Here is a 25,936-nt window from a genome sequence, read left to right as displayed (position 1 = left end):
AAGGAAGGTTGTATCCTGTATCTAAAAGGCTATACCTCTTTAGGGCTGAGTCTGGGGAAGGCAGGAGGCTGGACAAGTGTGGAGCTGGCTCTGGCCCAGAGGGATGAGCAAGAGACACAGGACACCTGCTGCCACACACAGCCACAGCAGACATCACCAATCAGTCACGACATGCTGGGCTGCAGAGCCCAGAGAGCCCACCAGTCCTCAACAAGTTGCACACGGAAGCCACTCCCGGGCAGAGCAGGGGGCAGTGATGAACCCATTTGCCATCCCAGCTCCCCTAAGACGTGCTCCAGGCCTCCTTTCCCCACTTACTCCGCCAGCTCCTCACTGTCCTCGGGACTCAGGCCTTCAAGGCCCGCCAGCAGGCTGCTCCAGCACTTCTCCTTCCTCACCATCGCCTCCCCTCTCTGCTCCCACTCTAGTTCCAGGGCAAGTTACCTGTGGCTCCTGAGTGCTGCTCTTTGGCCTGGAAGGGCCTTCCTTCACGCCATCCACCCTGTGCATGCCTACTTACCCTTCAAGACTCGACTCCAGTGATGCCTCCTCAGGAAGCCCTCCCTGACACTCCATCTCCCTAGGCCTGCTCTGGGCCACCACTCTGCCTCCTGCCCACGTCTGTCACTGCCTGGAACCTTGCTGGGGCCCATTCTCTGGTCTTCACGTGTACCCCAGCCCCTCAGGTGGGAAGGAAATTCTTAGGCTCAGGGCAATGGAGCAGATTCCTGGACTGTGGTGACACTGCCCACCCCAGGAGAGGTCATTCTTTGGGCCTTTTCCAGCTTTGGCCCATTGCAGCTCAGCTGGAGCCAGGACACAGGGAGGCTGGCTCTGGGCCCAGCAGATCACAGCGTCGGCTTAGGGAAAAGTTACAGGGGGCCACACAGAGGGGCTCGGGACAAAACTCCAAGTCGATGATACCCTTGCTAAGGGCAGCAGGGGCCAAAGGCAGCTGCACAGGCCACAGGAAGTGCTGGCGAGCTTTTCGTCTGCTCAGAGAGTCCCAGGGCTGGATAGAAGGAACTCAGGAGGCCCATCTGAGGTGGAGGTCACCTCGGGGGCATGCAAGCAGAAGCTGAGGGTCCCACAGCAAGTGGAATCTGAAGAGGTGACCCTCAAACTCCTTGCGGCACTAACGTCTCTGAGTTGGAAGTCAGTCCCCTCAGTCACAGCCTCTAGCTGCCCCCTCACAGGGTTGTGCCTCTCAAACACCGCTCCCAAGGAGAGTGGAGGCTGAGGGTGAAGGCAACCTCCTACCCGTGAGAACCGCTGTGATCACAGCCTCCCACAAGGGGCTAAGGATGATGAGCAAGGGACAGAGGGACTGACCCACATGACTTGCCCTCGGATGCTGAACATGCTTGTGATTCACCAGGCCAATCAGTATCTATCCTTCTCCTCCACTCCTCTCTCCCAAAAAGGACATGTCAGTGTTTACTATGACATCCACAGACACATCAAGGGCATCTGGGAAGAATCATGTGTACATCTGGAGAGAAGGGAACTGTGAAAACCAGTAATATCTGCATCCATGTGTGCAGATACCGACATCTACATACAGCTGTCACATTCCTCCAGCAGCCCTGGAATACTCCACAATCATGCTGGCAGGTTTTGGCACATAGTAGCCAAACGAACTGGTGGTGTCCCCAAGTGTCACCACTGCTGGGGTCTACCTTGAGATTTGGGGGAGGCAGGGTGCCATGCCCCATCTCACAAAAGTCTGGCTGGTGTCCAGGAGGGTCTCACAGCCTTCGACAATCATGCCCTCCATGGCTATGTTTTCCTGGATGCTCTTTGTCTTGTTTACTTCATTGTACATTATCCTGTCAGGACAGAAAATGTCAGAGACAGGCTGCCCCCGTCTCTCAGGGAGAAGGGAATGCCGGGCCTCTGGCCAGACCTAGGAAGAAGGCCTGGCACCCAGGATTCTCAGGTGGAGCCTGTGGTCACAAAGGGGGAGAGAGCATACATATTGAATGCCCGCTCTGCCGGGCACTCTATGGGCATGGTATCACATCATCCTTCTCATAGCCCAAGGAGACAGATGTTGGAAATGGAAATGGAGATTAACAGCTAGAAAGCAGGTCTGATTTAAAAGTTTGAACCACGTGGAACTGAGACGGCAAAACTGGGAGGACAGGAGTATAGGAAACAACCTTTCTTCATTACTCTGCCCCCCACACCACTACTGGCCTTATCTCCATCCATAGAACTCCACCCACCCATCCTTCCTCAGAGCCTTTGCATTTACTGTCTCCACCCCTCCCTCAATGCATGTTATATAGCTGCTTCCTTAATGTTCAGGTCCTGGAATGGCTTAGTTTTGGAGCACCTGGCAATCCAGCTGGCTCAATGAAAGTCTGACTCCCGTAGGCTCCAGCATGTTTGGTGGGAGCAAGACACACCTTGTCCCTTAATGTGAGAATAAGGACAACTCTCCTATTTGTCCTGTTATGACTGCCGCAACACCCCTCCTCCAGGAGGTGGCGCCATTTAACTGCTTTTTAAAAATAGCATTGGTGATGGGGCCGGCCCCGTGGCTTAGCGGTTAAGTGTGCACGCTCCGTTACTGGCGGCCCGGGTTCGGATCCCGGGCGCGCACCGACACGCTGCTTCTCCGGCCATGCTGAGGCCACGTCCCACATACAGCAACTAGAAGGATGTGCAACTATGACACACAACTATCTACTGGGGCTTGGAAAAAAAGGAGGAGGATTGGCAATAGATGTTAGCTCAGAGCCGGTCTTCCTCAGCCAAAAAAAAAAAAAAGGATTAACATGGATGTTAGCTCAGGGCTGATCTTCCTCACACACAAACAAATAGCATTGGTTGGAAAAGAGGCCTGTGAGTTGCCAACTTTGTTAAGAGCCTTGGTGGGTTTTCAGGAGTCTTAGGAAGATAGTAATTTTGTGGGGATGAGCATCTGGAGAAAGTACCCCACTTACTCCAAGAAAAGCACAAATGTCTTATTTGTCTGCTATGCCTCAAATTCTACAACCACGACCAGATCACCAAGAGGGCTGCTTAATATGCATGGCTTCCAAAGTTCTCTAGTAGACACTGTCCAATTTAACCCTCCCAGCAAAGAGAGATGACACTGGTCGAGCTGGATCGGTGATTAACGAACTCAGCGATGAGCCAATTACTGGGCCCCTCTGACCCTCAGTGTGCTCACCTGTAGAATGTCAGAGTGAGGATGGAAAAGAATGCATTTCACGTGCTGACCTCAGGCCCAGCACACACGGCAGGTGCTTGAGTAAAGGGCCGTGATCACTGTTGCTGGTATCACTGGTTGCAAAGGTGTTATTATCCAACTATTATTACCCGTTGTTTTCTGGCTATCAGACTGTGGCATGGAGACGGAGTCTCTTCCTTAGAATCCTCAGTCCCTCCCTCCCAGCAATGCTCTTCTCAGCAGCCCAGTCCTTAGCCCTCTTCTGGAAGGGTCGGGGCACAGAGAGGCACCATTCCAGGATATGCTAGTTCCCTGGATAGGGATTCATTTTTGGAAGTTAGCAAAGGTAAGCAGAACCATTTCTTTTGACGATGGTGGAGATTTTGCTGAGGAGGGCTGTATTTGCTACAAACAAGGGGGCGATCCCACAGTAGCAACACTAGTTTCACTGTTAGACAAGTGCCAGCTGCAGCTGCTCAGGACCCCTGCCAGCCCCGGCTGGGTTTTGTGCTGAAAGCCACAACGTCCACGCAGCTGGGGAGGAGTTCCCAGGGCCGCAGTCTACCGGGGCAGCTGGAATTGACAACCTGGGTTACAGTGAGCCCAAGAGATGAGATTCAGGAGAAAAAGCGGGACAAAGGCCAGAGGTAGGAGAGAGTCAGCCCCAGGGCAGGAGTGTTTCTGAGCACAGCCAGGGAGGGTTTGTTATCTGATGGCTTCCTGCAGGGCTGGGAGCTTTCCTCAGTTCCCCAAGGGAGAGAGAGAGGAGGATGAAAGGGCTGCTGTCAGGGCTATAGGAAAACCCTCTTCTGTGCCACTAGGGCTGTGTTCAGGCCAGATGCAGGTGATCAGGTGATCAGATGAGTAGGCTTCGGGAAAGGGGATCGGGATCTTAGGATAAATGCCTTGGCACTCATGTGCCTTCCTTGCTATGGCCCGCACCGGTACAGGGCATGCCACAGGGATGAGGAGCCTCTTTGGAGTCCCAAGTCTTCTCCTTGGGGAAGTGTGCAGGATTTGGCTCCTTGGGTCATGAGAGGACTGGGGTCTCCACCCCACAATGGTTTTTGTTAGTCTACAAACACACTCTGATTACATCTGCTCCCTGAATGAACCCCCACTCCGCGGCCTGTGCCCTGCCCTAGTCCAGCCTGGTCCTCCCTCTGCCCAGCTGGGAGACGTGGCCCTACTGGCTGCCTTTTGCTGGACTCGGTAAGCCATTTAGGGCACTGAGTGGTTGGCAGGGCTGGGTACTGGATCCTACATGCTGCAGACCGACCCTCCTTTGCAGATTCTGACAGCCCATCGTTGAGTACAAGGCTGCTCATCATCTCTTAGCCTCCATAAGGTGCAGACCCCAGGGCTCAGCTCTTGGTATGCACCTCGTTCCTGCCTAAACCTACTCCCTTGGTGATCTCACCAGTCTTGTGACTTTAAATACCATCTCGAGCTGATGGTTCCTGAATGGCTCACTCCCTTACACTTCAGACTCAAACGCCCTCCTCCATCTTGTCCCCTGCACCACTGTTGTCCATCTCAAGCTCAACATGTCCCCAGTCAAGATCCAGTGAAGCAGGAAAGATTTCCCCTCCACACCTGCCCATCCTGCCAGTTTTTCCATCTTGGTTAGCAGCAACTCCAACCTTCTGCTTGCTCAGCCAAAAACTGTCGAATCACTCTTGCCTCCCATCTTCTCTCTCCCCACATCTAATGCATCAGAAACTCCTGTTGGTTCCATCTTCAAAACACACCCCGAATCTGAACCTCCTCCTCACCTCCACTGCCACCACCTGGTGCAGGCCACCGTCAACTGCTGCCTGGGCTGTTGTAGGCGCCTCCACCCTGGTCCCTCTGCTTCTGCCCTGGCAGAGGAAGGATCCCCCTGGGCTTTGGAGACTGAATGAGGGGCAGCGGAGGGGCCTTGACCAGAGGGCTGGGGCCTCTGACACTGGAAAAGTCAGGCGTTTGTCCATCCATGACACTGCCTGCTGTGACTGCACCCTTGGGCACATGAAGGCCCATCAGCCAGGACCCCCTCTGGGGCTCCTATACCACAGGTTGTGAGACACTGACACTGGAGAACAGGGGAAGTTGGCAGAGTGCCTGCGAGTCCCTGGGCGGATCCCTGTTCTGGCAGATGGGCCCACGTGAGTGCCCAGGGCCCTTCCTCGAACCCCATCTGTGCCAGGGACAGCACACCACCCACACCATCCCACCAACTGCCCCCTGAGCTTGAGCTGTGAAAAACTCAGATTGCTCCGGAGACCCTGCTTCCAGGTGGGGCAAGCTGGGGGTGCCCCAACACCCACCCCTTGGGATCCTAACCTGAACATGATATTTTAGCATCTGGGGCTCAGGAAACTCCTGCTGGGGAGCATCCTTAGCCCTGGCCTTTCCACTGATGGGGACACCCCGGAGCCGGGCTCACCCAGACAGCTCCCCCAGTTTAGCCCTGGCATCGTCCAGTCTGTTGGCTCTATGTGCTCGTGAAAAGTAGGCCAGGAGCTCGTGCAGTGTCAGAATGTGGCCTGGGAATCTGCGGCAGGGAGAGGCAGGGGGACAGGGACAGAGGCAAGGAGACAGACAGTGATGAAGTAAGTCAGAGAGAAAACAGCAATGTAGAGAGGGAGAGAGAGTGACCAAGTGGACGGAGAATGGTTCTCTCAGCAACCAGCACTCCCATGAGCAGGGATGAGGACGGACACCCACAGCACTTCTGATCTCAACTCTAATGTGGAGGATCTTCCAGGGTCTTGTTTGGGGCAAGAGCCCAGATCTTGATGCTCTAAGCCAGCAGGAGAAAGGGCCTGGAGGTGGGCTCAGTACCAAGAGCTCCCACTCACCTTCCCACACTGCATGCTCTGTGGAGCTGGACAACCCTGCGGTCTGCTGGGTCAAGGGCTGGCTCTAACCCCATTCTCCAGGCAGCTCAGAGCTGGGGCCTGTTAGGGTCTGGGCTCTCCCGGCCATGGCTCCATGGTGCCCCCAGCTGTGGCTTGCTCCCAGCTGGGGCCCTCACTGCCATGGACCCCCAGAAGGCTCCCAAGGCATGTGCCCTCAAGGACAGGGCTAGGTGTCAGCTGGAACATGGGGTCAGTGAGGAAGATCTCCAGAACTCTCTCCTTGCAGTCAGTTTGGCCTCATAGTGCTTCAGCAGCTTGTCAAAGTCACTGTTCTGCTTGCAGTGGGCCAGGATCTGCAGGCTGTACTGGTAGCTGGAGACCAACTCCTGATAGAAATTGACCATGGGCAGCAGGATGTCTAATGGGTCTGCACGAGGAGTGGCTCCACAAGCCCTTGGTCACCCAACCCCACCCACAGAGGTCAAGACCTAGTTCAGAGCTCCCACCCAGAGACACCCTTGCCTTTGAGGATGACTCTGGCACCACTGCCCTATCCAGGGCCAGATAGTTGGCCCCAGGCATCAGGACACCATCAGAGTCACAGATCTTTATAGAGATGGGGCCCCATCTTGTCTGACACCTGTGTATTGGAAGGCCGGAGAGGGCTGTTGCGGGTGCTGTGGTGTGCCTCGCCGCCTGAAGGGTCTGAAGGGCTACCCAGCTCCGGAGTTTTGGGGGTTCAGCTGAGGCCTCTGTGGTCACTGAATTGCAGCTCCACATCCCCCTCAGCCCTGGCTCCCCCAAGAGGCCTCCCTCCCAGAGTGCCCCACCAGTGACAGAAGTGACTCATCCGAGGTCATAAGGTGAGTCAGTAGCTGGCCTGGAACCAGGTCTCCTGAGTCCTCCATTCCAGGGCTTCCCTCCACAAGACATGCCCTCCCGAGTCACGTCCCTTCACCTGTCTGTCCCTTTATCCATTTGTCCCTGTCCTTCCACACCTCCCCAGGCTCAGCAACTTGGGTCTGCTGCTGGCCTGCTCTGTCCCAACCTCTTGGAAACACAATACCCTGCCTTCCAGCTCCCGAAAGCCCAGCCAATCTCCCCAAACCTGCCCTTCAGTACTTGATTGGCAGGGATGGGTCCACTGAAACCTCTGCTTATAAACTCCATTAAAGAAAAACATGCCTCCTTTGCAATAAACTCTAAGTGGGAGCTTACACAGGGCATTCCACTACCCATGGGACGGCACCATCACCCACGCAACTACAGGAAGTGCAGACCTCGTCTTTCTAGGGCCGCTTCCCATTGTGACCTTGGGGGAAAAGCGGGGCTCTCTGACTTAGGGAAGTGAACAAGAAAATGTCACACTCAGTGTGGGAGAGGCGCGATGCAGGTGGTCCTACTGTGCAGCCCTCGGGGCCGTCAGGGCGGTGCAGTCAGCTCAGAGAGCAGTGACGCACGGTGGAAGGAGTGGGAGCCTTGACCGTGCTTCTACCTTTTGTTTCAGTCATTCTACTTTTGGAAACCTGTCCCAAGGAGACGCTCTCTCATATGAACATTTCAGTTGCAGAGATGAGTGTTTCTAGTAACAAAAATTTGCAACAACTTTAAGAGCCAATGATGAGAGATGGCTGCATGGATGATGGCATGCTCACAGGTACTGGAGGATCATACAGCCATCAAAAAGCATACTTTCAGCATGAGAAAACACTTGTGCTATAATGTTAAGTAAAAAAACAAACACATCAAGATTCAAATTCAACATTCATATATGTGATATTATGTAAATAAAGCGGGGGGAACATCCCAAGGTCTGTGCATAGAAAAAAATTTGAAGAAAACACAACAAAGTGTTTACAGTGGTTATCTTTGGGAAGGAGAACTATGGTTGATATAGCTTTGAACATTTTCTGATTCTCTAGATTGTCAAATTTTCTCAAATGGGTTTATATATATAATTTTTAAAAGGGAAAAGTAGATAAGGAACTAAAAATATATCACTTCCTCCTAGAAAAACAGCTTTTGCCAACTTGTCTTTCCTCTTCTGCTCCCTCTGAGGGATTCTGTGTGTTTTAAGGTGTGTTTTACACCCCGGGAGGATGGAAGAGCTGCCAGCCTGGAGGAGTGGGCCCTGGAGAGGGACTTCTCAGGTGGATTTTGGTGCAGGTGGGGCTGGGGACCTCTACCAGGGCTGCCTGCTCACCCAGATCCCAGAGGGCCAGCTGGAGATGCAGGTCTTCAGGCCTTGGTCAAGATCTGGTGCAAACACACGATGGCCTCACTGACAGAGGAACCACAGGGTAAGCTCTGGCCACGGAGTTCCTGCCCCTCCAAGGCCTCGCGCACAAGTCCAGCAGAGCTGAGGGGACTAGTGAGAGGGCAGGGGCTGCCACCACCGGTGGGACTCGAGCAGCCTTTCTCAAGTGACACCTTATGTGAAAACCCCATCAGCGGGATGGACTATGTAACTTGTGGCCCACTGCAGAGAAAATATGCAGGACCCCTTCTTAAAAAATGACAAAATTTCAAGATGGTGACAGCAGAGCACTAAACCAAACATAGGCTTTTCTAAACATGGATCACACGCCCCAGAAGCTGGCAGAGGACGGGAGCTGCTCTTGCTACCAGCCTTCCTGGCACCCTCAGTGTCCACCTGCTGCGGTGACCCCAAGGGATCTTAGAGGAACTCAGGGCTCTGGAGAATTCAGAGGAAATGCCACTGATGATGTGAAGAGAGCTAGGGCTTGAGACCCACACAGATCAGGCTCAAATCCACCTTATTCTGCTTCTCAGCTGTGTGACCTCCAGCAAGATGCCTAATATCTCTGAACTTCAGGTCTTTCCTGTAAAATATGAAGGTGAAATGACGTCACTCCTGTAAGTAATGGGACAATTTGAGGGCCTGGTACAGAGAAGTTGCTCAGTAAAGACTACCTCTCGACCACCCCCTTTTGTGGGGACAACTTAGAAAAGCAAAAACACCCAGATTCTCCCAAGCACGTGCCCTGTCACCACCTAAAGAGCCCTGGGGATCATGCCTCCTCACTGGCAGCTTAGCACCAGGTTGGGTAATGGGCCTCTGAGCACCCCTGGCAGCCACATTTGCCGTGGCTCCCCTCCCAGCACCCTCTTCCCCGCCCATGCTCCCCAGCCAGCCAGCTCCAGAACACAGCCCGAGTCTCCTCTCTCAGGATGAGCTGTAAGGATACCAGAGAGACTTCCTGCAGCCCCCTCCCCTCCCAACTGTTCCTCCTCTGTTCTTGTTCATCACCCTCAGCTCCTACCACCCTGGAGACCTGGGAACCACCCCAATGTGTCTGGTGTTTGAGCTGAACGACAGAGGGGAAGCCAAAGGGACTCTGTCGTGCACCCCATTTGTAGACAGGAAAACAGACCCAGAGAGAAAGAGTGAAGCCCCCGGGAGTCAGGGCAGCCCCAGCGTAGGAGCCTGTCCTCATATCCCTGCAGTGGTCTCTGTCTTTCTCTGCCACATCAGATGCCCCTCCCTAGTCCCATTCTCCACGTGTGCTCTCTGCTCCCTCCCTCTATGATGACCCAGCACTTTGGCTGTTGGAGTCCCCTGGTGCTTTCCTCTTCTGTGAGCTGCCACGGGGCTGTCTCCTCTCCCAGCAGTTTGTGCCCTGAGGGCAAACCCCCACCCTGGGGTCTCACTCTCTCAGTACAACAAGAGCAGGGGTGGAACGTGCTTAGTGGGCACAGAGACACCCTTGAGCTGTGTGGCACACGTCCAAAGATAGTAGCTCAGGAAATCACAAACATGCCACAGAGCCAGCTCCCCTCCCTTTCCAGGGCATGTGGCTTTGTCCCCTCAAGGCCACTTGCTGAAGCACAGGATGAATGGGCTCTGACAATTGACGGAATGGAGCACTTTGAATGCAAAATGGGACAGTTAGCCACTCTCCACTTCCGGGTTGCTAAAACTACACCAGCCTGTGCTTGAAGAGCGGCTGAAAATATCTAATGGAGAAATATTCAGTGTCAATGCAGGCTTTTCTATTTTTTCCATTCTCTGAGAACCTAGGCACATGAAATAATGGCTGTTCTTGGATCTGAACTCTAAAGAGCTAAGGGACTCACACACAGGCTCATGGAGAGCTCAGAGACACGTGGATGCCCAGTCAGCACCCTCACTGCCCTGATGTCATCACCCCCATGCCAGTCTGCTCTCTTTGCCAGTTGTGGGGTTTGCACGTGGTAGCCTTTTCTCTTTAGGATTGTGGGGTATGCGTGTGGGTGTGGGTGTGTGGGTAAATGTAGTCTGTATGTAAAACTGATGGCGCTCTTCTCAGAGGCATCTACAGGACATCTACTCCCCAGGGACCAGAGCAAAAACCAGATGCAGTCAGGTCAGATGCTCTGCTCCCTGCACAGGCAACACTGGCAGTCTGGGATTTTGATTTAAGGATTGTGCTGGGTGGGCAATGCTCTGGAGAGCTGTGAGCTTGGAGACCTTGCAGAAGCCTTGGGCCACGGCCCACCCCTGCTAGGAGCCAATGTCAGGATGGCCGCAGGAACCCCAGCCCCTCTGAGATCACAGAGACAGCCTTTCTCTTATCCTGAAGGTTCCTTTTGAGGATGCATTTGCTTTGGATCCAGGTTGGCTTGGCTGACGTCCAAGGCCTGCTCAGTTGACCCTTGTCAACGATGACCACGGAGAGTTGGGACTTCGGCTTATTATCCCAACTCGCTGGCTAGAGTCCAGCTCTGGCTACCCAACCTGGCTCAATGTCTGGCGTCTCAGCTGAGCCCTGCCCACTTGCCATCCCACAGTCTGGCCTTCTTGGCCCATCAGAGGCAAACCCTCATTTGCCGCATCCCTCGGCGGCACTGCTCGTTCGCTCCTGCCCCACCACAGTCCCCTCTCTGGAGACAGTGTCTTTAATCCAGAATGCATTTAGTCGGTGCAGTCATTGATGGAGGAATTAGTCCATGGTTTTCTCTCTTTTGTTAGCAGTCAAGGTTTTGCTAAAGATCTCTGTACTTCCTGTTTTTCAAACAGCTGCCACACAACTCAGTTCTCTCTCCTTCCTTCTCCATTCCCTCTGGCCTCTTCCAAGCCTAAGAGATGCCCATCTCTGTCTCCCTTTGTGCCAATGCTGTCAGCATGTCCTGATGGAGTTCGTGTGGTGGCACCATGCTGGGCATGGGTGAGACAGCCAGAGGGGGATAAGTCAGATCCCTTCGCTGGAGGAGCTTCCAGCCTAAGAAAAGGGTCAGAAACCCACAGAGGTAACTTATACTCCAACAAGGTGAGGCCAGAACAGAGGTGGGCCCCTAATGCAGTGGGAGGGTCTCACCATGGAATCCACAAGTGCTACCCAGAGGTTTTGAAGGACAAAACAGGAGCCCAATTGGGCTGGCCCCGTGCTGTGGCAGTTAAGTGCATGAGCTCCGCTGCTGGCGGCCCGGGATCCAAACTGATGCACCGCTTGTCAGGCCATGCTGTGGTTGTATCCCATATAAAAATGGAGGAAAATGGGCACAGATATTATCCCATGGCCAGTCTTCCTCAGCAAAAAGTGGAAGATTGGCATGGATGTTAGCTCAGGGCTGATCTTCCTCACAAAAAAAAAAAAAAGAAACTCAACATGTGTGCTAGAGTATAGAAGGAATTGGAGCAGAAGGGATGATGTGAACAAAGATGCAGAGCACAACAGCGTGTTGAGTTCAGGGCAGCAGGGGTGGGGATGGCAGGAGGAACATGGAAAACAGGACTCAAGGCATGGAGTGGGCCCTGCAGAGAGGCTGCCTGGGGAGGGGTCAAGGTGGCCCTCTCCATGTCAAATTTGGTTTGTAAACATGATCCCAAGGCTACAGTTTTACCACAAACCCTGAACTAAAGATCTGTGCAGTTTCTTGCAGAGTCAGCCTTCCAGGATTCTGAGTGCTCCCAAGCCAGGAAAATACCATGACCATCTCTAAACTCCTACCCTTCCCTTTGGGCTGCCTGAGCCGTCCCAACTTACTTCCAATCATAAATGGGAGAAAAATAACTATTAAAACAATGAAATGGTGCCAAACTGAGGATTCTAGAGCAGGGAAGGATTCTTCTCAGAAGAGGATGTTCCCTTTGTTTTAGATGGTCCTTGTAGCTTTTTGGTTACAAAAGATGAAGCCCAAGAGGACTCTTTAGATGGGAGAGAAGAGACTGAGCAGAGCTGGACAGTTTTGCTTAATAACTTTGCTTTTGTTTGGGTGTGATCTCCCGTTACCTCTAGGGAGAGTTGGCTGCTGGTGGGGGCTCTGAGTGTAGAGGGTATAGAGGGAATAGAGACAGGGCCAGTGTCCTCGATGTCTGACCTGTGCACAGCCTGCTAAGAAGGGTCTAATGCCTGGTTTAAGGCTCTGCTGTTGTTGCCTTGAAATTCTTAAGAGCCCTGCATTTTCAATTTGCACTGGGCCCAGCAAAGTATTTAGCTGATCCTGAAAAAAGGTGTAGACAAGGGTATATTGGTAAAGGATTAATGACCAGCTCTCTGAAAGAAAAACTCTGACTGGTAGCACTGGCCAATTTCCATGCTGTAAACATTCCTACCTTGGCCCATTTTAAGCTACCAAAGAGTGACTAACAAGCTTGCAAGATTCTTGAAAATTTCACAACCGACTTGCAAGTTGGTGTGAGCCAGCTCCAGCACATCACTGGATGTAAGGCGAGGGTCTTGGCAGATAAAGGGATTATGAACACCCCCGCACCACCACCAAAATGGCAGTTGGGAGAGTGTGGAGAGAGGCCAGCGTGAGGAGAGGAGGTCAGCAAGAAATCCCTGTAGCAGGAAAGGCTGAGCGACAGGAGGGCAAGGATATCTTCTATTCAGCTTTCAGCTGTTTTCTGTTTCAGTACTGGAAACGCCCTCGAGTGCATCTAAGCCTTTCAGAAAGTCTGGTCCATACTTGGCCCATGTTGAGGGCTTGGGGAGTGAAGGAGGAGCCAGCTGGGTGTCATTAGGGCTTTCCTGGATACTCTGGTTCTCCTCCTGGGTCAGGGCAGGACTGTACTGCCCAGGGCCCTGAAGTCGGGTGCGGTCATGTGACTCGCTGTGTCCAATAAAACTTGAGCAGAGTTGTCAGGCATCATTTGCCACATTCCTTCCCCTGCCCTGGGACTGGTGAATTTCCTGATGGTGGGAGCCCCGTCAGCCTGTGTCCCTGACTCTGAGTGAGAATGTTGTGGAGCAGAACACACAATGGACACACAGTGTGAGAGAGAAAGCAATCTTTGTTGTTTTAAGCCTCTGAGACTTGGGGGCTGTTTGTAATTGCAGCAGAATCTAGCTCCACCTGACGGACACATGGAGCGACCACAAGGGGGTAAGGAGCAGTCAAGACTGAGTGGAGACGCACTGTGAGAAGTGATACAAGAAGCCAGGAGAGCAGAATTGGAAGCCAGATGTGGCCAGGAAAATGGAAGACCCTGAAAATCCTCAGGAATACGTGGGAGGGGGCTTGAGGGAGTTTTCTGGCTATCAGGTGACACAGTGTTTCCTGAATATGCACATTTTATATGGCCCGTCTCCCCAGCAAGGAAGGAATAACGTGTGTGGCAGGCACAGGCCACGGATCTACAGCCAGGAGACCCAAAGTTAAGCCTGGATTCCAGCGCTGGAAGCGACCTTGGAGTGACCTTGGATAAGTCCTTTCCTCTTCTGTGGACCTCTCAGTTCTCAGATCCCTCCCAGCTCTGACATTCTATGACCCTCTGTCTTTGTCACGGGCGTCATTCATCACTTACTTGGCTCCTCAGCACCTCCTGCCTACCTGATGGCCTACTTCTTGGGAAATGGGCTCTGTTTCAACTTCCTGGAGCCCCTCCAGAACATACAAGTGCCCTCTGCTCTGCAGGGTGTGTGTGTGTGTGTGTGTGTGTGTGTGTGAGAGAGAGAGAGAGAGAGTGAGAGTGAGAGAGTGAGGGAGTGAGAGAGAGAGAGAGAGAGAAAGACTACAGCCAGAAAGGTTTACCAAGCTGATCTTGCAAAGTCTTACTTAGGGGCAGGCTACATGGCTTAGTGGTTAAGTGCACCCGCTGCGCTACTGGTGGCCCGGGTTCGGATCCCGGGCGCGCACTGACGCACCGTTCGTCCAGCCATGATGAGGCGGCGTCCCACATACGACAACTAGATGGATGTGCAACTGTGATATACACTTATGTACTGGGGCTTTAGGGAGAAAAAGGAGGACTGGCAATATATGTTAGCTCACAGCCGGTCTTCCTCAGCAAAAAGAGGAAGATTGGCATGAATGTTAGCTCAGGGCTTATCTTCCTCACACACACACAAAAAAAACCTTACTTTAAAATATCGTTTTCCCTGGAGAGTAATATACTCAGTTGCAAACGTTGCTCCTAATTCCCACCACAAAGGCCTCTGCTGCCACGCTGACACAAACACACACACACACACTTTCACCAAAACTGACCAGTTTTGTGCTCTCCAGCACCAGAGAGGGCCCTGCCCTTTGCACCCACCCCTTCTCTTGCCTACCAACCCCCGAAACCTTTCAAGGCCATATGCGACATGAACCCATACCTTCTTTGGCCATAAAATGACTCGTTTTCTACCTGGGTTCACACTGCAAGCTCTATTATGGTGCCAATCACACTCTACCACAATCAGACTTTAAGGCTAGAAGCTTCCATCTCTTTACTGCCTCCCACAGAACCTGATGTCCATTCATTCATCAAGTCCTTACAGAGTACCTACTATGTGCGAGGCAGAAGGGACAGAGTGATAAAGGACACTCCTGCCTTCAAGGAAGTCCCACCAGACCAGGTGAGGGACAGACACCTGAGGAGCCGGCTCTGCCATGGCATGCTGAGGGTGGGAAAGCTGTGGCAGCAGGGGTCATGGAGCACATTCTGGGATGAGAGTCCCCAGGAGGAGGCTTTGAGCTTGGTAGGATTCCACCAGGCAGGGAAGCGTGGGGGTGGAAGGGGCACTCCATACAGAAGCCCCAGCATATGCAAAGGCCAAGGTGTGCACAGCTCATGACCAGGGACACTGGCTGGAGCCCCGAGTGATGGGGAAGAGGAGCCTGGGGAAGAGGATGAGGCAGTGGTCAGCAGATTTTAGGCAGTTAGTGAACGAGTGAGTGAGTGAATGACCCCCTTGATCATGAAGCCACTAACCTGGTACTGGTCCTTAGACCTATTCCTTCGTCCTTAGTAAGGACTCAGCTTGGTTTCAGGGATATGTGTAGGGCTAGGATAGATCTCAGAATGAACTAGATGGTTTAGACACGGGACAAGCCCCGATCCCAGGACCCACAAGTAGAGTGGCAAGACTGGCAAGTAGACACACAGACCTGGGTTCTAGTCCTGGCTCTGCCACCTCCCAGCTGTGTGAGCTTGGTCAGGTGCCTTGAGTTCTCTGAGCCTGCTTCCTCATTCCAACCTATGAGGATGGTTATGGGGACTGACTAAGAAAGCATCTCTGACAGTGCCTGCTGCAGTGTAGAGGAGGTGTGTGGAATCTGAAACTTTTGTTCAAGCTCAAGTTTCAAGCTGATGTGATCATTAGTTCAGAGCTTGGCAGCGGCACCATAAGGTGGAATTAGCAACTTCAGAGCGTTGAACATTCCAGGCAGAGCTGGCTTCAAGGGCGTGTGATGGGGTCTTGTGCTCAGAAGGCCCCATGCTTGGGGCTTCAAGTTCTGCAGTTGCAACCTTGAAGTTATTATTTCTCTTTGAATTTGTTTTCATGAGAAACATCTGATGGAACAATGGAGCACACCCCAGGGGCGTGGAGCCTCAGCCCTCATGTGTTCCTGCCTACTGTTGCCTCCCTGGGATGGTGTCTCAGCTGCTTGCTCCCCACATGCTGGCACCCCCAGAACCCATGACCTCCTCTATCCTCTGTCTGGGAGCAAATGGGTGGAGTCAACCAGGAAGACTCACATTCCACAGTGAGTCACCCTCCACCCTCTGCACGGGCCTTGGGGTAGGTGCAGAAATGGCTGGTGCAGTGAACACCTGATCCTGTCTCAGGGCAAGGCAAGGAGACAATGCCTGGGCACTAAGTGGGTGACTCAGCAGGGGCATCTTGTCCACCCCTCATCTAGGTACCAAGTGTATCATGGCACAGAGTTTAGCGGAGGTTGAAGGTTGAAATTGGGGGGTCGCCTGTCTGCCATGGGTGGGTTGGTGGGCTGTGAGAAGGGGAGGTCGACTTCCCCGACTCCACCCAGGGCCTTGCATTTTTCCCTTGCATCAGGCCCTACAAATCATGCAGCCAACCCTGGTTAGAATCTGTTTCCATTTTCCCATCCTCAGCTCAGAGTCCACGGTCCTCGTGTGATGTGGCCAAATGGCTCTGAATATCTGGTGAGCATGGTGAGATGAGGGGGGAGAGGCAATCCCATCATTCGGCGCTGGGGTAGACAGCTGGTGAGGGGCGTCTAAGGGACAGAGAGCCAGCGCCTCCCAAGCTTTAATGTAAATGGCAATCGACTGGGCTGTTGTGAAAGTGCAGACTCTGATTCTGGAGGTCTGGGCAGGGCCTGAGATTCTGCATTTCTAACATGCTCTTGCTTCATGGACCACATTTTGAGTAGTGAAGTTCTAGAGGCCTTAACCTAGGAACAGCGTGGCCTCCAGACCGATGCCCGGCAAGCCCCTGTAGGAGCTCTTATGACAGGCAGAGGGAACGACTGCTTAGAACTTAGCCAGCAGCCCACACTATGATGACTCACCAGTAACTCTGTGTCCCCGGACACTTCAGCTTAGTCAATGTGGTCATCAGCAGAGTAATTAAAAACTCGCCCATAAATAACCTCACTCAATCCTCACAACTTTGTCAGGCAAGTATAAAAAGGCTGTTTTATAGATGAAGGAATTGAGGCACAGATGATGGGGGGATGTACTCTAGGTTGCAACCGTCAAGTGGCAGAGGTAGGATCTGAACTCAGATCTGGCTAAGGCCCTTCCCACTCTGCCAGCATCACTAAATTTAAGTTCCTAGGCTGGCATAGCTGTGGCTGGAAGCTGGTCCCCCTGCCGGTCATGTGCCCCCCCGATCCTGCAGGAGCCCAGAGTGTGAGGTGTTTGGCCTGTGCCCTGGGCCCCCTGGCCAGCCTCCTCTGCACCCCTAGCCAGCAGTCACCTCTGCCTTCAGCCACTCGATATTGATCTCCCCATCCTCGATCTGCTGCCGTAGCTGCTTGGCCACTGTCTTCTCGCCTCCACGATCTGCAGCAGGTGCAGGTACTTCTGCATCAGCACTTCACACTCCCTGGCCAGGGTCTGGTAGATGTGGACAGACAGATGTGGTAAGACACTGCCTTCTTGTCCCCCAAGAGATCCAACCAGAAATGGGGGTCCCCCACTGACTGCGATTAGGAGATGGTCCTGACTCCCAGATATGGTGTGGGGGGCATTGACCTGGCTGCTGTGCTGTTACTGACTGCTCTGGCTCCTTCTCCAAATCCTGTCTCACATTCTGACCTCTGGTCCTCTAACTGATCCTGTTGTCTCCCCTCTCCCTCCGATCCACACCCTAGGGCCTTTGTACAGGCTCACTCTCTTGTTATACATAATGCATCTGCTGACTTTAAGTTAAAGTCACTGCTCAAATTGAACAACAAAGCTTGGATGACAGCACATCTGTTTACAACATCGTTCACTGAATATTTTGAGTCCACTGTTGAGACCTACCACTCAGAGAAAGAGATTCCTTTCAAAATATGACTGCTCACTGGCAAATGCTGTGGTTCCCATGGAGAGACTGATGCTGGTGTGTGCCCCCCTCCACACACGCACCAAAGTTAGGAAAAGTCTTATGACTCGCATAATAGAGGTCTCTGAGGAGAGCAGGGCCAGAATCTGAAGTAGCTCTGAAATGGCTTGAGGGAGCAAGGAAAGGAGCCTGGTCTGGTTTTTTGTTGTGGTTGGAGGTTTTAAAGAAAAATTATTTAATGACACCTGTCAAAGATGGTAAGCCATATTTTATTCAGAACCACTGTGATACGTAGGGACCACCGTGATGGGATTCACAGCGGGGGAGAAATGAGATTGGACTCTACTCTGAATGCAGCATGGGCAAGTGGGATTTCATGACCAGGCAGCATGGTGGGGGTCACAGGATGGACAATTACTAAGAGAAAAAACAAGTGTTGGGGTTTCTGGCTAACCTGTCCTCAGAGGATTCTTACCAAAGAGAGGCCAGAGTGATCAGACACCACCTGAGGGATGGTGGAGGAGGAGGAGGAGCCTGAGCAGATCTCGATGGTGTTCAGACATACGGGTGGCTGTTCTGGTTAAACTGACTTAGCAAGGTTCTTGCTAAAACTGGATTTTACAAGGAAGTGCACAGACAGGCCTACAAGAAGGTTCAGGAGCCTGACTAAAGTTTGGTCAAAGCAAGAAATCTTTGCCAGGGGTGAGACCAGGGCAAGAGTTCTGCACACAGACAGGGATTGTGTGGTTGGATCCGAAGCCAGTTCCAGAGAAGGGACTTCTTAATCCTGGCGGGGAAGGAAAAAGCCTCCCAAGAACCATTGCCCCAGCCCCGCCCAGCACCCCCCTCCCCTCCCTGACTCCCTGCTGCCCCTCCTGCCCCAGCAGCCATGGGCTTGTCAGGCCAGCGCCAGAGCACCGAGGGTGGATGGAAAGAGCGTCCAGACCCGCAGGGACCTGGTTGTCAGACCCACCGGTCTCACTATGGGAGCTGCCCCCACCCGCTCCACCTGAGGAGCTGCTGCCCCCGACGGCCCCGCCCCAAACCATGCCAGCCAGTCCCAGCGGCTAAGAGTCCAGGCGAGCACAGTCTTCCATGCCGACCGGTGCAGGTGCCCCTACCCGCACCCCTCTCCCCGCTGCCCAGGAGAATGAGCAGAATGTGATGCTCAACCACTGGGGCCAATCCAGGTGAGCAACCTGGGCAGGGCCAGAAGTGTGGGCGGAAGTGCATCGGTCATCATCTTGGCGTCCGGCGGGGCCCCTCTCGGAGGGCCGGCCACATTGTCCCTCCCCCCTCGGTCTGGGTCATTTGCTATGAACACCGCAGCAGTGACCCATCAGGGCAGCGGAACAGACGCGTTTTGGCAGCGCTACCCCAGGGTGGGTGCATCAGGCCTCAGTTTGCCTAGGCCCACAGATGTGGCCATCTTGCTTTACGGAGGACAGATGGGCACGCGCCGCCATCTTGCCATCCTGCGGGGCTTGGGGACCAGCTCCCATTTGCTGCACATTGTCACTTCGAGCCCTACTCTTGTGGCAGTCCCACTGTGGGGCGGAGAAGAGGGGGCCGGAGCCTGGCAGCATGACAGCCTGAGGCCCGGGATGGTGATCACTGCACTGCCGCAAACTGCTCCCACCACTGGGCAACGAGGAGAAACAGCCATCTCCTTCCACAGGTAACCGGTCATTGCCGCCCAGTCAACCACCCTGGCGGTCCAGCCCGAGGCAGGCAGCACTCTGTGCTTGGGGCCTCGGGGCCGGTCCAGAAGGTGAGTGAGTGCCAGGCGCTATGTGGCCTTGGTCTGTGCCACTGTTTCTACTCTGGGCACCTCGGGCCACTGCGGCCATCCCATGGCCACTGGCACCCACCTTATGGCCTCCACCACACTGTCACCCCCACCCCCTAGCCACTCTGCTCTCCACTGATTCAGGCTGGGGCCAACAATGTCAAGAAACAGGGTATTCTGGAAACGTTCTTTCTTAGGTCACTATCTTCTTGCATTTGCCGTGACTTTTCTGCTCTTTTGATGGTAGGGAGCCTGCCTTGATCTCTGCGGTCAGGAATGTGGCTGAGCAAATGCAGCTTCTACCTCCAAATTGACACTCCTCTCAGATGCTCTGTTGCTAGAAGGGTCCTGGCAGTGCAGGGAAAGGTGGCTCTGCACTGGAGGTGAGTCCTGGAGAGGCGTCTGACTCTGCAGACTCTGCATGTGACAGCATCCTGGGTGGAGGAGGTTGCAGCCCACTCCTCACTGGGAGGCTTACCCTGGGGACTCAGGGAAGGGGCTCCTCTCTTCACTTCTTCCTTGGGATCCCACAGCAGGATGAGGGGTTTGCCTTCCCCTTGGCCTGGCTCCCTTCATGAGGGCTTCTGGAATTCAGCCAGTTGAGTGAGTCCTTTCTTGCGGACTCTGCAATGGAGGTCCCAGAACAGTGCACTGAAGACATTCTACTTTGAAAACCTCCTGGCAGATCCTTTTGTTTCATGTTGCAGGTTGTTATTGAATTTTTCAAGACCTGAATGCCACTTGTTGTCTTTAGTCTTATTCAAAGTTAACAGTGGTTTGTTTTAAGTCGGAAGTTGTTACAATCTATCCAAAGAACTAGTAATGTGAGCTTGTTTCAGAGATCAGACAACATGCTTTCTTGACAGTTTCCTTCAGAGTCTGTGTCCCAAAAGTTTTGTTACTGTTTTTGAGAATGATGCAAAACACTGCAGAGAAGGTTGCTTTTGGCATGTGTCATTGTTTAACGTGGTATGGGGGCAAAGGAAGTGGGGGTCCTTTCGTAACTTGTCACAAAGCATTGAGAAATGTTAGAAGGTCATGTTGCTTGGAACTCCCTGAGGACCTAGTATCCACCCGGCCTCATGGGGGTTAGATGAACTCAGGAGGAGAAGAAAGCCTCGAGAGAGACCCCCTTCCTCCCCATGTGCATAGTTTTCTCTAAATAGAGATTTTACCTTAATGAGGAGAAAAGATTATGAAGTGTCTTGGTCAGTACATTTCAGGGGCTGGTTGCTTGGTACAGGAAGCAGCTTTCCTCCTGGTAGTGGAAGGACAGGAGGAACACGGAACTGCAGCTCTTGGGGCTGACCTCCTCTTGGCGGCAGTCCTGCATCCTCAGCTGCTTGAGTAGAGCTGGGGCCAGGCGCCCTGCTGAGTGCCTGGGAGGCTCTGCTGGCCGACACCTGGCCTGGCTTTGAAATAGGGGGACCAACCCTCCCCGTTTTAGCACCCAAAGTCCTGCATCCCAGGGACAGCAGGAAGGTTGGACAGCCATGAGCTTCTAGGAACTATTTCTGAGGCTTCCTGAAGCCTTTCCTGTTGTTTTGGTGTCATCCTGTGCTCTCTGCCGGAGCATCTTTGTTCCTACAGGGCACTTACCACAGCCTGGGAGGAGGTCTTCACTTTCTTTCCTTCTCTGCCCTACAGATGGTCAGCTCCTTAAGGTAGACAGTGGGTCTTTCATCTTTCTATTCCAGTAATAAGTTGCAAGCAGAAGGTGTTCCTTAAATCTCTACTAAAAGTTTAAATGGGCAAAAATCCTAAGTGTGGGTGTTCCCAAAAACACTTGTTTTGCTTTTATAATTGATTATTTTAGGGGGAGACATTTAATTCTTTCTTTTTAATTACTTTTTCATGTATCCTTGCAGGCTCCACATAAAGGACTCAAAAACGTCTTGTCCAGTTGCTAAAAGCTGTTAACAGGGATGACTGGACCCTACTAAGTATTCTTTCATCTGTAGTGACCATTTCACCAAAAAAACCTCTGGGACAGGCTGGAAAGTCAGTACTGTGTGCTCAAGCCCATGGCCTTGCCCTCCATCTTCCACCTGATTGAGAAGGAGGGGCTGAAGGCCGTGGCCGCCCCAGGAGAAATGACACCAAGGTAGCCACCGGGGACAAGAGGAACATGCGAGTGAAGCAGATGGGAAAGGAGCTTCAGGTTCATCCTCATCCTCGAGGGAAAACCTGAGGGCCCAACCAAGGTCCCACAAGTTGATGCAAGCCCCTCTGCAGGGCGAACCTGCACTCAGTGCCACCCAGGAAGCCACCAGTCAGGAGCGGGCACAGAGTCTCTGGAAGGAACTCCAGGAGACAGTGTGGCCTCCACAGTGTGAGGCAGCCAGGGAGATGCAAACAGGTCTGCTGTAGATGCTGGCGATGAGACCCCCTCTGCCCAGCCAGGGCCTGCTGGATAAGTGTGGCATTTCCGTGGGTGACTTTATCCCTCAGGATCTGAGGCGTGCAGATTTATTGGCTGGCTTCCTTCTTACAGTTTCTCCTCAGCACCCACTCAAGAGATGCTATCTGTCCCTCGAGAGGCTGTTGACCGAAAGAGGCTGAAGAGAGATGTGGAGCCCACCTACAGTGGGACCAGCCTTGGGCCTGATGAGAGCTTGGCCCAGATCCCCCAAGTTCATCATTCACAATGATGCCTCAGAAACCCTCCCAGAGCCCCTCACCCTCCAACAGATGTCACCCTGGAGCCAGCCGTGGAAGATGTGCAGGGTGAACACAGCGACACCGGCCCCCGGTCCCTCAGCGGGGTCATCCTGTCAGCGCTGGGGCCCAAGAACTCCTCGACTCGCTGCACTCCTACTGCTTCTGCTCCCCGGGGAACAGGAGCACAGGTGCCGCCTGCGGGAGCAGGTGGAGAAGGACAGCAAGCTGAAGAGGGGCAGCTGCCGACAGCCAGGTGCGCACTCTGCAGGAGGAGCTGGACGAGCTGAAGGGAGGGGGCTCCCTGCCTTAGCAGCCTGCTGCCCCCAGCCGAGGTCAGCCCTGGGGCTCGGGGCTCCCCCACTGCCTGCTCCTCATGAGGAGTTTCCTGCTCCACAGCAGAAGGCCTCTGAGCACTTCTGTGTGCAGCATGCCTGCTGCTGTCTTGGGAGAAGGCTCTGCTGGTAGCCGCCCCTCACAGACAGGGAGCCCAGGTTGCAGAGCTCACCCCGTTTGCTCTAGGGCCCTCTAGAGGCAGCGGTAGTTGTCAGAGTTAAGCAGGTGGGAAAGGAGGCATTGCAGGTCACCTGGGAAAGCCAGACCTACCCAATGAATGGTACCTGGATCGTTGGTTTTCCACTTGAACAGGAGAAAATCAGCTTCTGTTGCATCCCTCACACAAATGTAAATTCCAATGAGTTTGAATCTAAATGTGAAATAAAATCGACATAGTAAACTATTGGAAAAGTTATAGGAGACTCTTAAAGTCATGGCGAGGTGTTTTCCATACATGTTTTAATGAATATCCTTGAACTGAAGTCATTTTGAACATTTTAATAATTTCTTTAAAATTTGAAACATCTTTTTGAGTAGAATACATTCTCTTTTGTAAAAATTAAAACATTAGAGAAATACATAAGCTAAGAAGTGGTAAAAACTCCTATTTCTCACCTACCTCCCAACTTTTATTCCTTGTCGGAAGTAAAATTTGGTGTGCAATCTCCTCCACTGTTTCCTGTGCTTTACCTACATATTTCTCCACCTGTGCTAATAGGTTCGATATATTTTTGGTGTGTTTCTTGGCTATGTTTCTGATTTTCCTGCTCTCTTACAGTTTAGTAGTTGTAAACATTGGTTTCTCGATATTCCTTACATATTGAGGGTACCATCTTTTGCCTGTTATACATCCATGGAAAACATTTTCCTACTACATTGTTCATTTAATCTGGATCAGTGCTTGTCTTCCCAGATGTCAGTAACACTTCAAGAGGGAAACGGGTCTATGTGACAGGATGTTCAGGATCTCCGGGACCCCAGGGGCAACAACCAGTAGAACAACCCAAAACAAGAAACAAAACCCATCCCGCGTGTTTCCAGATGCATCCTAGGGGAAGGACAGCTCCAGTTGAGTACCACTGATGTCCTGGTCAGAGTTATCCACTATGTTCTCCTATCACGTTAAAGCTGTTTCTGTAGTTTCTCGTACCTGATGGTACAATTTGGTGCCTTTGTCTGTTCCTCTTGGTGCCTTTGTCTGTTCTTCTTGGTCAGACTGCCCAAGGTTTCTCACTGTTACAGGTCTTTCCAGACAGCCAGCCCTTGACTCCATTGTTCAGGTCTATGTTGTTATTCCTGCCTGGTGAATTCTCCCTTCATTCTGCTGTCATTGGTTTTATTGTGGTGTTGTTCTGGCTTTGGAGGGAAGTGCTCAGCTTCTTCGTGTAGAGTTGATATTCCCTGATACCTGCAGTGGAGGCTGTGTCCCTTCTTCTGTCCCCTTGTCCCCATGTCATGGATTTGCCTCATGCTGCTCTCATTGCTGTTCATTTCTAAAGAGTTTCTCCTGTCTGTCTGGATTCCCTCTTTAACCTGAGAGATTTAGAAGGGTGTGGACAGATTTTCAAGTGGATAGGTTGGGGGAGGGGAGCCAATATTTTGTGATTATTTTTTACTTTTATTGCTTTAAGTTCCAGTAATATGGTCACTTATAGATTTCTGCTTTTTGGACTCTTTAGAGATTTCATTGTGGCTTAGCACACAGTCCATTGTGGTGACTGTTTCATTGTGGTTTGAGGAGAATGTTCGCTCTCCACTAGATGCTTACGTTGTCCCTGGGGCTGAGGCTAGATCTAGCTTTTTTGTGTTTGTCAGCAGATCTGTTTCCTAACTTACTGTATCACTTGACCTGTGGCTTTTTAAGAGAGGTAAGGTAGGTTTCCCTGTGGAAAGGGAAGTCACCTCCCTTGGGGTGCCTGTGTCTTCTTGTTTGTCCAATTTTGCTTTATGTTTCAAGACCATATTGTTAGGTGCATAAGTGTCCCTGACAGTTATCAACACAGAAAACCCCTGTTTGTCCCATTTAAAGTCTTATTTCTTTATCTCCTTATTTTGAACCATATTATATCCCTTTATTTTATAACAATATTTTAACTCAACTTGAGAGCCTTCATGTTTTTATAGAGCAATTTGATCCATTTACAATTGTGATTATTGATAAATTGGAATGTGAGTCTACCATTTAATTTAATTTTTACTTTCTTAGGTTTTCTCATGATTTTTCTCTTCTTTTAGTGGGTGTCTTTCAGCTTTTAGGAACAACCATTTCTGCCTCTCTTTCTGTAAATGCTTAGAGTTGATCAGTTCCTGTGTTCTACACTCCCAACTCATCACCTTCCGGTCCCCAGCTTGAGAATATCTGATCTTAGTTCTGTGTTCTTATTTTCCCCATCAAGCAACCATGATTGGATGTAAGTATACCTTTTATTGGTTACTTTCTTCACAACTGTTTATTGTATCAAAATTTTTCCTCCTTTGGAAAGATTTGATGCTATTTTGGAACTCATATGACAGTGAAATTTTGAGACGAATCGAGTCTGAGATAGTCCTTAGGTGCTGATGCTGGGGAGCTAGCACCTAACCTCTTAAAGTTGCATCAGTGTGTCAGCAGAGTTGGGATGAGGTCAGAGATATTTAAAACCGTGGAATTGAATGAGGTTTCCTGGAGACACTGTAGCTGTAGAAGGGACCAGGGCCCAGCCTAGGAGCAGGCAGTGTTTGCAGAGGTGCAGCTGAAGAGGGTCCAGGAAAGGGGCCTGAAATGGTGGAGCATGAAGTTGCAGGAACCATGAGGGGAAAGGGTATTGCAGAAAGGAGGGGTGCTCAGCTGGGTGGGATACAGCTCTGATCAGAATGGAGAGAAGATGGCTGGACTCGGCCACAGGGGATCACTGGTGACCTCAGTCTCCTTGAGAGGGTGGGAATGAAGCTGGGTCTAGATTGAGTGAAGGGGGTCCATGGGAGGGCAGTAGGTATGAGGCACTTTATTTAAGAGGTTTAGCCATGAAGGGGAGTTGGGAAAGTGGACAATAACCAAAAGAGAGCATGGGTCCAAGGGAGAGTTTTGTTTGTAAGGCGGAGATTAGCTAGCAGGTGTCTGTGCTGCAGGTAGGACCAGATGGGGAGGAGGAGTCTGCTGGGCCCTGAGGAGGTGCTGGGCTGGGCTCCTGTTATGAGAGGTTTGGGGATTCGATTGGAGACGTAAAAGAAACTTTCCACTCCAAACAAATGGACTGAAGGTATATTTTATTATAGAGAGGATGGTAAAGGTCCGCAAACAGATCTGAATAGGTCAAATAATAAGAGGGAAAAAACACCAGCTCAACTGGAAAGGGAAAACATCCACATCGGCTGAGATAGCAGCACATTTGAATAGGTCATATAATAAGAGGGAAAAACATCAGATCTATCGGATAAGGAAACACCAGATCGACTGAAGTGA

The 25,936-nt window shown here is 52.0% G+C and overlaps 1 protein-coding gene across 3 annotated transcripts in view; it reads left to right on the top strand.

Moving 5' to 3' along the window:
- The window catches only part of LOC131422054 (ral guanine nucleotide dissociation stimulator-like), a 181,500-nt gene that overhangs the window by 13,463 nt on the left and 142,101 nt on the right, over positions 1–25,936 (top strand). The window contains exon 1 of one of the 3 annotated variants that reach the window (XM_058568915.1): positions 21,519–22,414. The exons of 1 other annotated variant lie outside the window; for it this stretch is intronic. The gene's annotated coding sequence lies outside the window, so the exon portion shown is untranslated. Of the gene's footprint in view, positions 1–21,518; positions 22,494–25,936 lie in introns of those variants that run through there. One more of the 3 variants, XM_058568914.1, reaches the window with a different exon arrangement.

The sequence above is a fragment of the Diceros bicornis genome, chromosome 26 (assembly GCF_020826845.1).
Source record: "Diceros bicornis minor isolate mBicDic1 chromosome 26, mDicBic1.mat.cur, whole genome shotgun sequence".
In the NCBI taxonomy this organism is placed as follows: Eukaryota; Metazoa; Chordata; class Mammalia; order Perissodactyla; family Rhinocerotidae; genus Diceros; species Diceros bicornis.
Note: the sequence above shows the minus strand (reverse complement) of the source record. Positions and strands in the feature narration are given on the sequence as shown.